We start from the raw sequence: 18,601 nt of genomic DNA on the forward strand, positions 1-18,601 counted from the left end.
CCTTCGCGGGTTTGCTCCACGTCTTCCTGGTCTGCAGACCAGGGATACGCGGAACAGCTTTTCTCACCCCGGAGTACACGGGCGGCGGGACCGCGAGGTCCCGCAGTCCGTGTCCTCCGGGGCGAGAAAAGCCGCGTTCGTAACTGCAGATCCAACATAAGTCGGATCCGCGTAAGTCGGGGACTGCCTGTATAGTATATAATTTTATGACACTACATATCACTATTGGTAGCATATAGCATGCACCCAGGTCATTAAAAATACACTGAACACTAAAACTATACTGAACATACTTTTAATCTTTCTTTGATTCATAAGGCACTTCACGATTTTGCAGTGCCTCAAGGTCATTGTTATTAACATGAATTATCATCGTAGCTGTAGAAGGTGTAGGAGATTATGCTAATCTGTACTGACCATATGACACACCCTGGAAGCCGCTTTTTTGAGTAAATCCTTGATACCAGCTTGCTTTATGCAGAAGGGGAAGAAGACAAGTGCAGAAAATTCAATTTCATAACATGCTGGGCAGCATACTGTTCCCAGTTACTAGATTGAAGATTTGTATTGTGAGATATCAGAAATATCCATCAATTAATCTTTCTGGTTAATTAAGTTCAGATAACTGAGCTTTTGCTTTGATTCATGCATTGAATTGTGCAAGAGGATAGGGTAAATTCCTTCAAGAATTTTCATTCTGACAACTTTAGGTTATTGTGAATCTGCTACTAGTTTTGTGCCTCTGCTGATCTGACCTTATGGTGCTGGTAAAGTGCTGATCTTTACTATTATGACAAGAACACTAGTACCCGATGAGAGTTGTTTATACAGTGGACCACTTCCTCAGAGGCAATGCGACTGCTTTGTGACCATTGGTACAATATGGCCATAAATTTAAGTTTCAGCTGTCCAGGTGGGTTTACTAGAAGGCTAACCTGCAGTGATGTAGAGCAGACATAGTAGCTTGTGCTCTCCAAGTAGAGAGAAAGAATGGGAAGGGGGATCATGATATGCTGTACTTTAAGCATTCTGAACTTTTAGAAGCGAGTGTAAGAGAGCACTAGGAAATGGCATGAGGCCAGAGCGACACTAGGGCAGAAAGTCGACCTAAAATACTCAACTCCAGTGAATAGTGTAGCTAGAGCTAACTTACCTTTGGTTGAGTTTCCACAGCATCCCCACTATGAGACATCAACCAGAGAAACTCTCCATCAACTTCCCTTACTCATTATGACCTCGTGGAGTACTGGAGTTGAAGGCACCATCAGCAGTCAATTTTAGCGACCAGACTTGACAAATCAAACCCCAGGAGATTGATCTCTGCAGCATCAGTCTCAGGGGAAGTAAATACAACCCTGAACAGCACCAAAAATAACAATAGTTTACCCTTCTGTGGCCTTCTTTTTTCCCAAGATTGCAAGGAAATTTTAAAATTTCCCAGGATTTTAAAAACTTAAAACCTGGTTCACATTAGGTCAGTTTAACTGTGTCAGGGGTATGAAAAATTCACACCCCTGAGAACTGTAATTAAACTCAACCAAGTCCCTGCGTAGACAGCATTAGGTTGACTAATCTTCTGACTTCTAGAGAGATTTTTCAGTCAGGCAAATTGCAAAGAATATGGCAGACAACCCCCAAAATTGTTGGTTTATTTTAATAATTAGATTTATAAAACCCCTTATTGGTAACCAATAAAGTACTATAGAAACTCCAATAGAGTTCCCTTCAAGCATTCCAGTCTTTGGCTTTCACTCAGACTGCCAAGTCTATATAGTGAGGGTTATTTAAAACCTTATTCTCCATATATAAAGTTCTACCTATCCCAAGAGATCATGCACGTTGCCCACCAGGTCAGTTAATGTTTCAGATTCTGCCCAAATAAACACTTGAAGCCAATTCTTATTTACTAAATCTAAAATATATTTTAAAAGAAAAAGAAAAGTCACTGGTGAAAATTACACATACAGATGTAACGTACCGAAGTCAGTTTTACAGCAGAGATGACAAGGATGTTAAGTCTTCTCTGAATCAGTTGAATAGATCAAAATCCAATAGGCAGTCCACGTGTAGAATTTGTTCATTTCTTCCATGAGAATTTGCAGGAATAATCCAGGATATACCTGGTGACTCAGTCTTGTGACTAGAACTTCCCCTGATAAAATTTAAGCAGATTTGAGGTAAAAGAGGAAAAGGCTGAAGCTTCCTTTGTAATAGAAGCTCAGCTGATAAATTTCTTGGCAGCAAGTGATCACAGCAGGAATTCCCTAGATCAGGGGGTTTTGAAAGTTGGGTCGTGGGCACACATGGTAAGCTGCTGGCAGGCCACAAGATGCTTTGTTTATCTAAGCATCCATAGGCACAGAGCTTCACAGCTCCCATTGGGTGTGATTCCCTGTTTCCAGCTAAGGGGAGGTGTGGGAAGTGGTGGCGGTCCATACTACTTCCTGCAGCTCCCCTTGGCTGGAAATGGCAAACCGAAGACCATGGGAGCTGTAAATCTCCACACCTATGGACAAAGCATTTTGCAGTCCTCCTGAACCTTACCCAGGGCAGCCCCTTGAGCCAATGTTGGAAACCCCCACCATGAATGACCCAAAGTTTTTAGCATCTACATACTAATTAGATCTCATGGTTGAATTTCTAATAAGATATAGGTATGCACAGTAAGGATGTTAAAGACTAGTTAACTAGTCGATTTCCCTCCCCCCCCTTTGCTGCCTCTACCCTACCAGAGGCAGCAAGGGGGGAGGGGGGACGGGGTACTTCAAAGCGGCAGTGCCTCACAGAGCCTGTACCCGGGCTCCATGCGATGCTGCTGCTTTGAAATTCCATGGCTGTGTTTCGAAAGGGCCGTAGCTGATCCCCAGCTCAGCTGTGCAGCATTGCCCCTTTGAAATGCTGCCTTGGCATTTCAAAGTGGCAGTGCCACACAGCTAAGCTCAGGCTCTGTGTGGCACTGCCCCTTTGAAACGCTGCTGCGGTGTTTCAAATGGGTAGCGCTGCATGGAGCCCAGGATCGCTCCCTGCAGCGTGCTTTGAAATGCCATCTCTGCATTTCAAAGGGGCAGCACCGCACAGCTGAGCCCACAGTGTTTCAAAGCGGCTGCACTGCTTGGAGGCCAGGGTCATCGGGGGACTTTGAGTCCCCCACTGACCCCAGACTCCATGAGGGTGCTTTCACTTTGAAATGCCCCTACTGGGGACTCTTATATTTCAAACCTGGCATGCCTGTGTGTAGCCTGGAGTCAGCAGGACTTCCCTATGACCCCAGGCTGCACGCGGACTTCTACATTCCTCCTTTGAAATGTCCAAGAGACCCAGTGGGCTTTTGTAAATTTCAAAGGAGGAATGCAGAAGTGCCTGTTGACTAGCCGAGTAATCGATAGTAATCTCATTGACTCCTCGACCAGTAAATTCCTTGATATTTAACATCCTTAATGCACAGACACATACAATTAGTATCTACTTCTGAGTCTCTGATAAAATACAGGTTTATATTTAAGGAACTCTAGTCTGTTTATCTTAGGTTTCCCAACTATCTGCAAGGAATGGTCCTGTTCATCATTTCAGTACTTTTCTAACATGTCCTTAAAGGTTGATTTTTGGTTCTGCTAGTCTGCTGGTTGCTTAACCTTCACTGGCTCAGGCTCAGAGAGGCTTAGAATCCAAATATCTTCTCAGCTGTAAGTATGGTATATCACTAACATGCCACTTATAATCTGACCTTGTTGTGATAATCATTCATGTGGAATTTCTATTTCATACTATAAAATAATAGCCAAGGCATAATTTTAACTGACATTGTTCATAATCTGTTTTCAAGGGCCTTTAGAGTAAACCTGCAAATCACAGGTTACTTATCAGGTAGTATTTGTTGGAAGTTACTCTCTATTAAAAAGCATACATGGAATGAAAAAATAAATTTCTTACAGATATTTAAATACACTTTAAGGAGACAATGAAAAGAGAATACCTAGTTCACCAGTATGAAGAGAGATGAAAATTATTATCTAAATGGTCTCTTTCTTCTCTGACGTTTCCTCTTCCAGTAATTTGTACAAAACAGAAATTCAGAAATGTGTATCTAATATTTATGTCCCTCTTAACATCAACTGTCCATCACACACACATCTAATAAACTTCTTGCTTATTTCCAGAACACAATAGGTCAACAAAAACTAAGTTGTGTATTTAATATATTTTATTCAGCCAGATAATTTTCCTAGATATATTTGTTTTAAAACTGGACATTTTCCCTATCAAGTAGGCTGCCCTACTAATGTTCAAAATCTCCTTTTAACTAGAATGCGTTGTGGTAATTATTAGCAGATATTATGGACCACATGTGTTAGGCTGTGTCTAAACTGTATCCCTTTTCTCGAAAAAAGGATGTAAATTAGACACTTTGAAATTGCAAATGAAGCCAGGATTTAAATTTCCTGCACTTCATTTGCATAATGGTGACAGTGGCTTTTTCCAAAAGGGACTTTTTGAAAGAAAAACGGCTGTTTAGACAGGGATCGTTCGAAAATAATTTTTTTCGAATTGTCCAGGATCTTTCGAAAAAATGGACCTACGTTGCATGTATATCACTGTTGCAGATTTTTAATTATAATTTGAAAACTCAGATGCATTAAATATGCAAGCAAGAATGTCCAGGTTACTCCGGAACCTGCATTTTCTGAGCCACCAAGCAAAGTGTGGCTTCTGCCACAACCACTGTGCCAGATAAAGTAAATGTTTTTAAAGTCATTTTGCTGGGCAGCAATTCTTGGCAACAGAGTAATTTTGAATACTAGTAAGAGAATTTATGGATTTCAATTATAGCTCATAGTGTGTCATAATTCCAGTTTTATACCCTGTGCAGTTCAGTGTTTTGGATTTTTAATGGGTCTAGAGCCGTAATCATAAAAGTGATTCAAAATGCACCCAATAATTACCGAGATTTGCTGTTTCTTTTGCATTAAAAATGATGATGATTTACAATCAACAAAATTGCAGTCTGTGAATGTAGTTAGGATACTCTTGCCATTTATACTGCTTATTAGTTATGGTCAGTGATTTAAAGCTTAAGAGCTGCACATTAGCAAGCTGTATAATTATTTATTTTTAATAGATAACAGTAAATTTGAAACAGACATTATATTAATTATAATCATGTACATTAAAGAATACATATGTAGCCTTTTGTCTCCTCTTTCAGTGTTTTAAATTAATTCCAAGTTAAAATGAAGTGATTGGATTATAACAGGGAGTGCAATATACATTTCATTGGTCTCTTTATTTCTACTACTTTAAAACGAATTTTAAGATTAGCTTTAGGAGTCATAGCAGTCTCCGAAAACAGAGTAGTAAGTCATGTCCTTGCTCCTTTTTTCTCCTTCAAAATATATAATTCTGGGCTTTATATTGTCAATAGGTTAGCTATTATGCGTTAGCCATATGCATTTAACTCATACCCAATTACCTTAAAGATTTACAAGTTTAAATTGGTGTGATACTTTCTGAAGATCTTCACACTCATGGCAAAACTGAAATATTTAAACAGCAAATTCTCTTTAAATGGCTTTGGATTAAGTCATGGAAAACATAGGTTTTCTTCACTCTTCTTCTGTTTTGCTTTCTAAATATTCCTCTGTGTTCTCTTGTTCTCATTTCCCTCTGATATAACAAACTAAAACCACTTTTAAAGAACTGTTATTTCTATACGAGTATATTTTGAATTCTAAATGATAAAATGAGTAATACATTCTATATTATTGTTATTGCATTCTAATACATTAATTTCCCACAACATTTTAAAATTTTGGCATTAAACAAATGCACATTCCTCTTCTTGTTCAACATGGTAAGATTAGGTAGTGAACTGATCTTAGTCACATCACAAAATAAATCACACTGATATAATAATTTTAATGCAATTATACAGTAGAGACACTGACCAAAAATACGACAGAACAAAAAAATCTCAATTGTTGAGTGAGCAGCAGCTTGTTTCTACAAAATTCTTGTTTTTAGACATGTCCTTTTTACTTTGGCCAACAACATCAAGTAAAACAAAATTTATAAGACTTTTTAGCCTATATTTTATTTGTGTAAAATACAGAGAATATCAATGGCTTAACAATTTAATAGTTGTTCTAGTGGGACATTCCCATACTTGGATCTTGTTGTGAAAGCTTCCAAAATAAAGTCTAGCTGTTTTCCCACTGACATTCCAAACAAAGGGATTCTCCATCCAAGATAACAGAGCGGACACTTTAGAAACATACTTGGCTCACTCATTTTCATGTAAGTCTCTTTGGGAGATTCACACGAACATAAAGGGGCTGGTTTTCCACAGTTTTGCACCTTGTCTAATCAGTTGATCACTCCTAACTGGAACAAGAGTTCTGGCAGGTGGTCAGTCCTTCAAACCCCACAGAGACTTTTTTTTTAAGTTCATAGCATGGTTTGCTCAGAACAAGCACCCCCAGGCATTTGTGAGTCTCTCTTTATGCAGTTTGGGTCTCTGATGTAAGAGCTGGTCTTTAGACTAAGGTTCCCTCCTCAGGGTGAAGCTTCAAGAGTCTGAATTTCTGCATAAGTGGAGGGAGTACATTTGAATACACCTCTATCCCCTCCCTAGAGATTTTCTGGACAAGTTTATGGGGCCTGGCATGTTGTTTCAAATAGTTCTTTGAAGCTCATGTCATTTCCCAGATTCTCATCTCTCCTCCTAGAAATGCTATATACAATAATATGTAAAGTTTTGTACTTGTAATACAATGAACTCTTAAGATATATAAGGTTTAACTTAATTCATTAAGGTTAGTCCAGGATGGTGCTTGAAATCATCAACTTTGTCACCTTACATTTACAGTATAATACATTTGAATTAGGATTAGAACTGTAGGCAGATTTATGAATCTAAATAGTTTCTGACGTGCCAAACACGTACCATCAGGACAAATTTCAGGTCCATGAGCATAGAGGTTCTGCCTTGCTCTTTGTCTTGATGCATGGCCTTGGAATATTGTCATTCTATTGACTTGGGTTTCATTATATCTTCTTGTGACCCTGTTTCTGGCTGGAAATTAGTAGCTGATAGATGGAAAAGATTAAGTAGCTCATAAAGCTGTGTAAGTGTAGTATGTATATATAGCTGTTTGATGGGGCATATAAACCACACCCTGAAACTGATTGGATTAAGGAGCATTTCCGGGTCCAGGTGACTCTTGCCTGCCCTGGGTCTGCAGCTCCTGCTCCAGCTGTAGGGAGAACTTAAAAGGGAGCTGAGCAACTGAGAAGGGGTAAGCAGGGTAGGAGGACAGACCCATTCTGAGAGCCCTGGAATAGGGAGTCTGCAGAATTCTTTTCTGCCTAGAAGGGACTATCATCAGTTGAGCTGAAGGTGCAGGTATTTTCTTTTTGTAACCTAATGTTAGGCTTTAAGATTTTTGGGGAGAGGTAAGAGGTAGCACGTAGCCCACTGAATCAACTTTGCACCCCAAGTTGCTTGATATTGTTGTCTGTTATGGGGTACTGGATCAGGGCACAGTAGAGTGGAAGGGCCTGAGCTCCCCTATCAACAACCAATTTTGTGGCAGACAGGGTTTGTAAAACAAGACAAAGTGTTGCTTTTGTAGCATGGCTTCTCTCCTGTTCATTAGACCTTGCACCAAATCCTCCTGATCTGCTGTATGTTGGTAATTTGCAGTATGCAAACTGCTTTCTCCTTTTCCCTTCAAGTTGTCAAGTCGTCCCTCCCCTCCACCCCCACTCTGGCACAAAGTGACAGGTCATGAGATATCAACAATTTGATTTTTTTTATAGAAAGTAAATCAGACATCTGTAATTAACATTTAAATAAGCGACTTCTCCTTTTTAGAGTCCTATGATCTTAATTTCTTAAGAGAAATATTTTGAAATCAGCTTGCTTTCTTGTGTATTAATCTTGTTAACTGGGGAACTGCTATGCAGCCATAGGTGTTTAGGAAGCTTTTGACCTCCAAGATCATGGGGAAAGTGCCTGTGCCAAATTTATAGATCTGAAGGAGATGGAGGTTGTGTTCCCACCACTTTGTACCCTTTGTTGTAGTGTAGCTGGCTTGCTGCAAGTTACATACAGGCAGTCCCCGAGTTACGCGGATCCGACTTATGTCGGATCTGCAGTTACGAACGGGGCCCATCTCCCTGGTCTCCAGCAGACCAGGGGGATGGGGAGCAAAGCGGCGGAGCACGCGGGCAGCGGACAGCCCAGACGCGTCTGGGCTGTCCGCTGCCCGCGTGCTCCGCCGCTTTGCTCTGCTTTGCTCCCCGTCTCCCTGGTCTGCAGACCAGGGGGACGAGGAGCAAAGCGGCAGAACACGCGGGCAGCGGACAGGGAGATGGGGAGCAAAGCAGAGCAAAGCTGCGGAGCCCGAGGGCAGCGGGACAGCCACGGCTTTGCTCCGGACGCCTGTGGTACAGCAGCTGGGGCGCTGCCAGTTGGTCCCGTAGCGCCACTCTGGGCGCTACTGGACCAACCCGGCAGCACCCCAGCTGCTCTGCCCCAGGCGTCCTGATTCAGCCACTGCTGGTCAGTTTCAGCAGCGGCTGAATCAGGACGCCTGGGGCAGAGCAGTTTGGGTGCTGCTGGGTTGGTCCAGTAGCACCAAGGACCAACCCAGCAGCACTCCAGCTGCTCTGCCCCAGGCGTCCCCAAGTCAGCCGCTGCTGAAACTGACCAGTGGCTGACTACAGGAAGCCCCTGCCCCAGGCTTCCTGGAATCAGCCGCTGATCAGTTTCAGCAGTAGCTGACTTGGGGATGCCTGGGGTTCTTAAGTTGAATCCGTATGTAAGTCGGAACTGGCGTCCAGATTCAGCCGCTGTTGAAACTGATCAGTTTCAGCAGCGGCTGAATCTGGACGCCAGTTCCGACTTACATACAAATTCAACTTAAGAACAAACCTACAGTCCCTATCTTGTACGTAACCTGGGGACTGCCTGTAATGGGGAAAGGTCATTGTCCTGTCCTCTTAAGGGAGTATGGATTAAGGCTGTAAAATCCCCATCAGAAAGTTAACTGGTTAAATGGAATTTTAAACATACCGTTTGACCTGTTAAACTATGATCACGTGGGGGGGGGGGGGAGGTGAGCATGCTCCAGCCAGCTGTGCCCTGCCCATGGTTTAGCATGGCAGGCCTAGCTGGGTGTCAGCCAACGGTCAGAGCTGTGTGTGTGTGTGTGTGTGTGTGTGTGTTACTGAAAAAAGATTTAACATCCGTGCCTTTACCGCTAGGACTGGGGTCCCGTCGCGGAGGGCAGCCAACAGGCTGACAGATGCCCCAGAGTTTATAGGGAGAGCTTATTACATCTCAGATTTCAGCTGCTAGGATACAGGATCCCTTCACAGCGGGCAGTCTAGGGAAGACTGAGAGATGCCCCAACGGATCTGTCACCTAGGAGTGACACGATCCAAAACGCACAAGCTCTTCCTATACCTGTCCCTTATGACAGGCTGAAGTTCTTTTAAATTGTGCTTGGTTCTGTTACAGCAACTGAAGGAGTCAGGTTAAAACTTAAACAGTTACAGGTTTATTAAAGAAGCTTATAAATCATATGGTTACAATGGCTATTGCTCTCTTTCTTAACTGCTAGCAAATATAGATCTTAAAATGGTTACAAAGAAAATAAAAAAATAGAAAACAGAAATAATGGTACCAAGTGACAGCTTAATCTTTAAAGAGCTTTAAGTCTATGTGTACACTTAAGACAAAGGACCACATCCAGGTACAATTTTTACCCCCTTCTGAGCCTCTCGATTCAAGCGGGTCAAGCCAGGGCCGGTCCCTCAATTCCTAGGAAAGACGAATACGAGGTGGGTGTCCCCATGGAACCTCGGGAGGTCAAACACCTAACCTGACCAGCAGATAGATGGTAGATTGACGCTCAAAGTAAATGTGCTGCTGGACCCATCTTTATACCCATAGGGGCCCGTATCCTCTTTCTTATCTAAGATGCCAAATTGTGTTGGTCCGTCTTGGTGATGCCGGTTCTTACAAGCAAGTTCCAACTTAATTTACTTGTAAGAGAGAGAACTAAATTGTGAGTACTGGACTTTTTTCCTCCCCCCGCGGACGGCTGTGTGTTCGTATCAATATGGGTTTCAGTCAAGGGCACTCCTCAGCAGCCTCTTGGTCAGCAATTGGCGTATCTCTGTTTACAGCCATTCAGGGTCACTGCAGCCTGCCATATCCGGGCCTTCTGTTCAAGGCTTCCTGCTCTGTGTGCCCTGCATGCTCCAAGCAAGCAAAAATGGATGTTACAGGGGGGTTCCTGTCTGGCTACACTGGGCTGCAGTGGCTCCCTACTTGCAGCAGGTGAGGTCCTGCTCTGCAGGAGGAGAATTGGCCAGACCAGGCCCTCGCTACACTGTTCTGGCCAGGCCAGACTAGCCTTGGCTCAACTGACAACCTTCAAGCTTACATTCAGCCCTTCAAGGCCACACACAGGGACAACAGAACAAGGGGATGGGCAGGGGCAGATTGGCCCAGTGGGATACCGGAAATTTCCCGGTGGACCGTCCTCTGAAGGGCCAGCTGACGGCTGCTGGAGAAGGAGGGGAATTGTGACGGGGTGCAGTAGCCCTGCACTTTAAATCCCCCAGCGCCGGCCATGCATGGGGCATGGTAGGGCTGAGTGAGCACATGCGTGGTGTTCTCAAATGCCATGCAACAGCTGAGAGGGGAGACGCCCAGGCGTGGCGTGACATCACGGCCTGGGACATTAAAACCACCCAGCCCAGAGTTGCACCATGTGACCCAGCTCCAGGCCCGGCAAGTGGTCTGGAGCCCCGGAAGCAGCTGGGGCCAGGGCTGCAAACTGGAAGGCAGAAGGTGGGGCGGGGGGAGGGGAGGGGAGGGAAATAGGGAAAGGGGTGGGAGAGGAAGGGGCTTGTGCTGAGGGGAGGGGAGCAGGTCAGGATAAGAAAGGGGAAGGCACCAAGGGACAGGATGGAGGAGAGACAAATGCCAGGCACCCAACTCGAGACAATGAGGAAAAGGGCAGGAGGGGAGGTGTCAGTGGGAGGGGTGACAGGGTTATGCTAGGAGAGAAGAGGGTAAGGGCATTGGGAGCTAGGGGGGAGAGGAGGTGCTGGGTGAAGGCTTGAAAGAAGAGGTGGGCATGAGGAAGGCGGGGATGGAGCAAGTCATGTGTGAGGGCACAGGGGCATGAGGGGAACAGGGGGCAGAGGATGGTGAGGGGGTGGACATCAGGGAAAAAGAGGGCAAAGGGGGCAGGGGCAGTAAGGGAAGGGAGGCACCAGGAGGGTGAAGGGCTAAGGGAAGGTGCAGGTGCCCGGGGATTCTGGGGGTGAAGCAGAAGGGCAGACACCTGCAGGGGAGGGACCAGCACCAGAGGAGAGAGGCAGGGCAGGTGTGTAGAGGGAGGTGTTAGGAGATGGGATGAGGAGTGGTAGCTCACATGATCAGAGTGGGGCTACTGGAGGAGTGGGCACAGGGGGAGAGAAGGGCTGGTGGAGGGGGCAGGTCTCAGGAGGGCTAAGGGCAGTGAGAAGGGTGGGAGTCAGGACGGAAGAGGTGGGTGAGGGGTTGGGGGACAGCAGGCACCAGGGGAGCTGATGGAGTAGGGGAGGAGACATAACAGCAGAGGGAAAAGGAAGAGGTTTATAAGATATTTACTAATAACTTGGGTGGCACCTCCAAACTAGCCACATGAACTCAGAACTGGTGCACAACACAAAATTCATTCTGCTCATGGGAGGAAACGCTTGGGCTATGTCTACATTGGTGGCTTCTTGTGCAAGGGTTCTTGTGCAAGAACGCGTCAACACTGCCATGTGCCACATGTGCTTTTGCGCAGGAGCATCCATGGCAGTGTGGAAGCTCTCTTGCGCAAGAAAGCTCTGATGGCCATTTTAGCCATAGGGCTTTCTTGCGCAAGAAACCCCTGTGCGTGTCAACACGGCCCTCTTGCGCAAGAGCTCTTGCTCAAGAGGACTTACACCTGTTAGAAAAGAGCGTAGCTCTTGCCACCGTACCTCTCTTACCACGCTTTACTGTAAATCTCCTTGCGCAAGAGCGAGTGGGCAGTGTGGATGCTCTGCAGAAGAACGGCCCTTCTTGTGCAATAATCCGCCAGTGTAGACATAGCCTTAGAGGGAACACTTCCCTCAGCCTTTCCGCCCCCTAGTTAATGTCACACACATTGGGTTAATGCAATTGCAGGATAGGTGCATGAGGGGGGTTTGGTGGGGGCCAAACTAATCCCTATTGGTAGGAAGATAGTGGGAAAAGTCCTTAGAGAGGGGTCACATGACACCTTTTACTTCTGGTCATGTGTCTATCTTGCCCCGAGAGTGTCACCTCCAGAGGCCTGGCTAATGGGAGTCGGGGGGTGTGGTTAATGGGGGCTGGGGATGGTTGTCAGGGGTGTGGCTAATGGGGGGTCAAAGAGTAAATTAAAAAAAAATTCTTTGATGTGAAAAAGTGGGCCATTCTCAACCCATTTCCCTGGCCTATTTTGATTGTCAGTCTTCCTCTGGGGATGGGGGAGCGGAAGCCAGTGACCCTGGGGAGCTGGCTTTTAACCATTTTCCAAAACTCTGGCCCAACAAGGCATTCTATCATTTACATTTGGGTTCTTTTTTGATTTATTCTTCATCTAGTCACATTAATGCCCCCTCCCCTGTGTTCTATCTAATCAGAATGTTAGATTCTCTATCCTAAATTGTCCCCCCTAATATAGCCAGTAGTCCTATCTGTATCCGTGCATAGACCTACAAAAATGATCTAAACTACATTCCAGTGTGTGTGTAGAAAGGTATTTGCATGTAAGAGTGTAGGTGTGTCTCCAGTTATTTTTGTTAGTTTACTGGTTACACTGTTGCAGTGAAGTTCATGTGAGTGATTTGTCTGTTTATACTAGCAGAGTTGTCTTAAAATCGTCATTGTCAAGTCCAAGTCGAGTCTCAAGTCACTACAGTTCAAATCTCAAGTTGAGTCTCGAGTCCCTAAAGTCACTTTCGAATCAAGTCCCATGTCGAGTCTCAAGTCTTAATTTAAAAAATGTCAAGTAACTTTTGTACAAGCCATCAATATCAGCATTTTCAGACAATTTTTTCACCAAGTCGATTTAATAAAATTAGCAAGTCTCAAGTCGAGTCTCAAGTCACAAACAATGAACCTGAGTTGAGTCTCAAGTCGAGTTGCCTAGGCGACTTAAGTCGGACTCAAGTTCAAGTCGTGGGACTCGAGTCAACAACTCTGTATACTAGGGATGTGAAAGGTTATCTGGTGAGGCTTACCAGTTCTGGTTAACTGGTGTAGGTGGGGGGCTCTCCAGAATGGGCAGAGCAGCTCCTATCTGCAGTGGAGTGGCCGCTCCAGCCCTGCTCCCCCAATCCCTATGTTAACTGGTTAAATATTATGTTTAACCGGTTAATCAATTAAACAGGATTTTACATCTTTGTGTTGCTGTATGTAAGCGTGTTAGCTTAGAAAAATGTTCAATAGCACACTGTTAAAAAAATAAAATATCAGCTTAATATATATATATAACTAGGGCTTAGTTATAGCAAGAATAAATTTTGTAGCCATTTAAAAAAGTCTTCAAAATTTAATGAGAGAATTCACACAATAAAGACCACATGTGTAAAATAATTACAACTGGCATGCATTTACATAACTTAGTGTGAAATTGGAATTGTCTTGCAATTGTAGGTAAACATAAAGGTCTACCTTATTAATACCCACAAAAGCTCATGATACTATATATTTGTTAGTCTCTAAGGTGCCACAGAACTGCTTGTTGTTTTTTACTTTATTAATGTGCAGTATTATAATTGTACATGAGTAGGAATGTAACTTGTCTGTAAGGCATGGTATTAGGTATTAAGTTTAATGGCCTCAAAACAAAAACTGCACACAAATTTACGTGGTTTTCTGTTAAGGCTTTGGTCAACCACGGGCATTCATGGTTGATTAATTCTAGAAAACAAATTCAGTACTGAAGGTTTTAACTTGTGCATTTATTATTAATTTAGTCTCACTGCTCATAAAAAAGTAGGAGTATTATTTTACTGTGTGGGCAGTAAGTTTCACAAGCACACATGCCATCAGAGGAGCCTTGGAGATAAGTGATGGCTAGGACTCCATTTCTGTTACGGAGATCATATATTCTGTGACTTTCTGCAACCTCCTCCATGACTTCTGCAGTAGCTAGCGTGGCTTACCAGGATCTCCCATGCACATGGGCCACTGCTGGATTGGCCCCGGGGCCAGCCATAGACACCACTGGAGTGGCCCTATGGCCAACCACACAAGCTTCTGTTCTGTGCCCCCAGGCAGCTGTCCTGGAGTGGCCAGCTGGAGCAGCTGAGGTCCACGGCTTCAGGCAATGGTCCTGGGTCAGACAGAGCAGCCACAGTGTCCTGGGAAGCAGTCCCAAGGCAGCCAACTGGAATAGCCATGGGCTACAGCCCCAGGTAGTGTTCCTTGGTCAGCAGGCTGGAGCAGCTGTCAGCAGCTGGTGCTGCTGACCCCAGGCACTCACTCCAGCAGCGCTCTTCTGCACATGCGCGTGCACCTCAGCAACTGTACCCTCCCTGAACCCTTTTTGTCCCAGATGTAATCACAGGTACTTTTAATAAAAGTCACGGACAGGTCACGGGCAATAAAAAAAAAATCATGCCTGTGATTTATAGACTTTAAGGTCAGAAGGGACCATTATGATCATCCAGTCTGACCCCCTGCACAGTGCAGGCCACAAAATCTCACCCACCCTTCCTAGAATAATCCTAGAATAATCCTTGTCCAAGTCTTTTACTAAAAGTACCTGTGACATAGCCTTAGTGATGAGTGTAGACCAGGAGTGGGAGAGTAATTTATTACAATCAATTAAATTTGTTCCTTTGGTTCCTAGAACAGGTGTAATAAATCATTAGTGGCCAAGGACATGCCATAAATGAGGACAGAGACAATACGTTAAGTGGAGAAAAGCAGCCAAAACTTTAACACAGTCCCAAATATAAATAAACAAGAGACAGGCAGATTTTGTTTGTACAATGACTATTTGCTCTATGAAGACTGGAAAAAATTCTCTAGGGTCCTAAAGTACCATGACATGGCAAGTACAGATTGTTATGAGTACATTTTTGAGTCTAGAAATTCTGTTGACACCTAGGTAGCTCCTTCAACATAGGCACTTGATAGACAAATTCCTCTTTTATGTCTGGTGTTATCTTCATCTGCTAATCCTATGCAAGAAGCCTAAACCTCAACTCTCCAAATCTGAATTGTCTGACAACTTGTTACCACAGACTAACTGAATAATTCCCTTGCTAATCTCAGTCAGAGTTAGCTACCATCAGAGGTGACAGGCGTGCCACTTACTCTAGTTTGGTTAACAGAAATCCTCCCAAACTCATTGGCTCACCGAGGTGATGAATGTCTGTTCCCAAATCTGAGTTGCACTTCACCATGCCAGGAAAAACCTATGCCATCCTGTGAAATGTCTCCATATCCTAAACTCTCTATGAAGTCTTTCAGGGGGTATCATATGTGGGGGAAGGCAGTGCCTCCTCAAACTACCAGGCATGGTCCCACCCACACTCTGCCCCCAGAATACCTACTGTAGGCTTACCAGGGGCAGAGTGTTTCTCTGAGCTATGGAGGCTGGGGCCACATGCCTTCTGCCTTTCCCCAGTGCTCTATGGCCATGTGCTACCCACCCTCTTGGTGGTGCTGGAAGGTGGGGCCTGAACAGAAGGGGTGGAATTGGGAGCTAGGGGCTTGCCTCCCCCAGCCCTACTCTGACCCATTGCCCATGCTGCTATTCTTTTGAAGCTGACCTACTACAATATGTGAGTGGAAACTTTTCAGGCTTCTGTGTTGAAGTATGAGCCATGGTTCATGAGTATCTACATATCCTAATTCCTTCTTTCCTCCACCCATTTATATTTGACATGAGATGCTTGTTGCTTACAGGTGAAGTTTGTATTGGCATGCAAAGCCTACTCAGAGCCCTTTGTACCACTCAGATGTGTAACACAGAGGCTGCGTCTAGACTAGCTGCAAGTGTTTGCGCAAAAACACGGACTTTGTACTGTACAAAATCAGTGGTTCTTGCGCAAATACCTCCTGCTCAGGGATAAGCCTTCTTGCACAAGTATTCTTGCACAAGAGGGCCAGTATAGACAGCCAAGTTAATTTATTGCACAAGAAAGCCCGAGGCTAAAATAGCCATTGGAACTTTCTCGCACAAGAGAGCGTCTATACTGGCACGGATGCTTTTGCACAAAAGATGTCTTTTTGCGCAAAAGCATCCATGCCAGTGTAGACGTTCACTTGCACAAATACTTTTAACGGAAAAACTTTTCCGTTAAAAGTATTTGCGCAAAATCATTCCAGTCTAGACGCAGTGTAACTGGTGCATAGAACCTTTTATGTATTCTCTCCACTGGGGTGACTTTCAGCTGAAATAAAATTACAGCAGCAAAAAGAGCATTTTACGTTGCACATCAAAAGCAAGAGTTGGTCCCTCTGTTTTCCTTCCAAGCAATAAATTGACTGCCTCTCTAGGCAGTACAGAATAAAAAATCCAGATATGATACCCTTTAAATCATTTGCCTACAGTCTTTATCAAAAGAAGTGCCAATCTGGCATGTACCAATTATTCCATTTCTTGGCATCATGTTTTTTGTTGGTGGTGGTTCATCCCTTGAAGGATTATGTCTCTGTCTGAGAAGTATGATCCCTTTCTCTTACCTATTCTGCAAGAGTCACATTTTCATCATACCCCCAGACTGATGGGGAAACCCTTTCCTGTACAGGTGACTCTGGCTGAAGACATCTCAGATCTAGGCTTTCCTAGATCTTTCGGTTTACAAAGGCTGGTATATCTGGAGATTGTGCCCACCACTGGATCCTCATGACCCACTTGGAAGTCATGGGAAAGGTGAGTGGTTGTGGACTATCCGACATTATGACAGCGCACACATGAATTCTCCAGTCATTGTTATGCACATCTGTATTGCATGTTATGCTCTCTCCCCATAGTAGCATTCAGAACTATTATATTCCTCAAAGTCCATTAGCTCCTCAAAGCCACATATATGTAAATGCAATGCATTGGGTGGGAGAGGGTTAAAACGAAACTTTGATAGCATAAAAAATGGACACACATTGATTTTTACTAGATCCTCAATGTGCCTTATATTAAATACCAGTTGTGATTTAAGAGAAATTAAACTCCCAACAACATGGCGCATTTAAAGAGGTGAATAGATAAAATGATAAAAATGGAGAGATGGGGAAAGCCACAAAAATAGCAAATCATGGATAACATAATTTCTTTGTGACTTTTTAAAAAATTAGGCACCCTGTAACATTTTTCAAGTGATTTGTGCTTTGTGTGGGAAAAGGAGAAGTTGTATACCTACCAAATGAAATGCAAGTCCCATGCAATGCTCAAGTATTCACTTGCACCCAGGTGCACAGTAAGAGTTCATGGTTACATGGTACTTGTGCTGGCTCTCTGAATCAAGAATAAGACTGGATTTTGTTTACTGCATGCAGCCGGCACCTTTTTTGCTCCACCACTCCCTGCCTGGCAATAGCCGTCTTTACAAGGTGATTGTGCCTAAGGTATAAAAACAACAGGGAGAAGGGTGGAAGGAAGAACGTGAGGAGGAGAATGGAAAGTAGCTAAGCATGGAAAGGCTGTGAAAGTCTTAGGGAAAAGCATGTTGCATTTTAGTTTTGTGCTAATTGGCTGTTTGATTAAGTGAGAAGAATTAATGTGGGTTTGGTCTTTTTTTTTTTATTGGTAACTAAAATAATGTTTAAAACCACATTGTTTCAGTTATATAAAAAATCTAAGCTAGTAAAATGACTTGTGGTGCTTGATGATGATTGTGTTTTTTATAATTATATATATATAAAAATGTGCCTGGAGGCCCCAGCTGAGAGCATGCCTCATATTGCTTAAGCATCGTACAAATGCATAGGAAAAACGTATAGTCTAAGCAGGCAGGCCAGATAGTGTCATGGGCGCTGGGACTAGCCATGCAGGAATGATGCTACATCCCCTGGCTTGAAGTGGTTTACATCATATAAGGTTTACAGTTTGGTTTAATGTCTCTCAGAACCCCCACCATTGTCCCTGCATGACCGGATTGCTCCTGCACTACTCCAAAGCATGGGAGAGGCACATTGGGGAAAAATAATTGACCTGGGTCTTGAATCCATCCATCTGCTAGTCAAGTGTCTTAACCACTAGACCATACTCTCTATGAAGCTTGTGGAGCTAATTCATATGAGTTGTTAACCCCTCTCTTCCCCCCACCCCACATTGGAATGGTACTGCAATTCATGAGAATTGTTTTTCTTTTTTGGTCCATCCTTAAGGACCAATCTTCTGGATAGGCCACCAGGATGTAAATCCAGCATTTGGAGTCTTGTGGGGCTTGCATCCCACCAAGTCACATTTTTATCTTGCTTGGACCTAATAAAACCTTAGGAAGGAGATGTCTTCTGCTCTGTTGGGCACAAAATTAATTAGTCATATAAGTTGCATCATAAGCTGTATGTGATAAATCCTTTCCATTCCTGTTT

General features: G+C 43.9%; 1 protein-coding gene across 4 annotated transcripts in view; it reads left to right on the forward strand.

The window, feature by feature from the left end:
* Positions 1-18,601, forward strand: part of SASH1 (SAM and SH3 domain containing 1) — an 843,335-nt gene that overhangs the window by 23,302 nt on the left and 801,432 nt on the right. The window lies entirely within an intron of this gene.

This window comes from Pelodiscus sinensis, chromosome 3 (assembly GCF_049634645.1).
Source record: "Pelodiscus sinensis isolate JC-2024 chromosome 3, ASM4963464v1, whole genome shotgun sequence".
Lineage (NCBI taxonomy): Eukaryota > Metazoa > Chordata > Testudines > Trionychidae > Pelodiscus > Pelodiscus sinensis.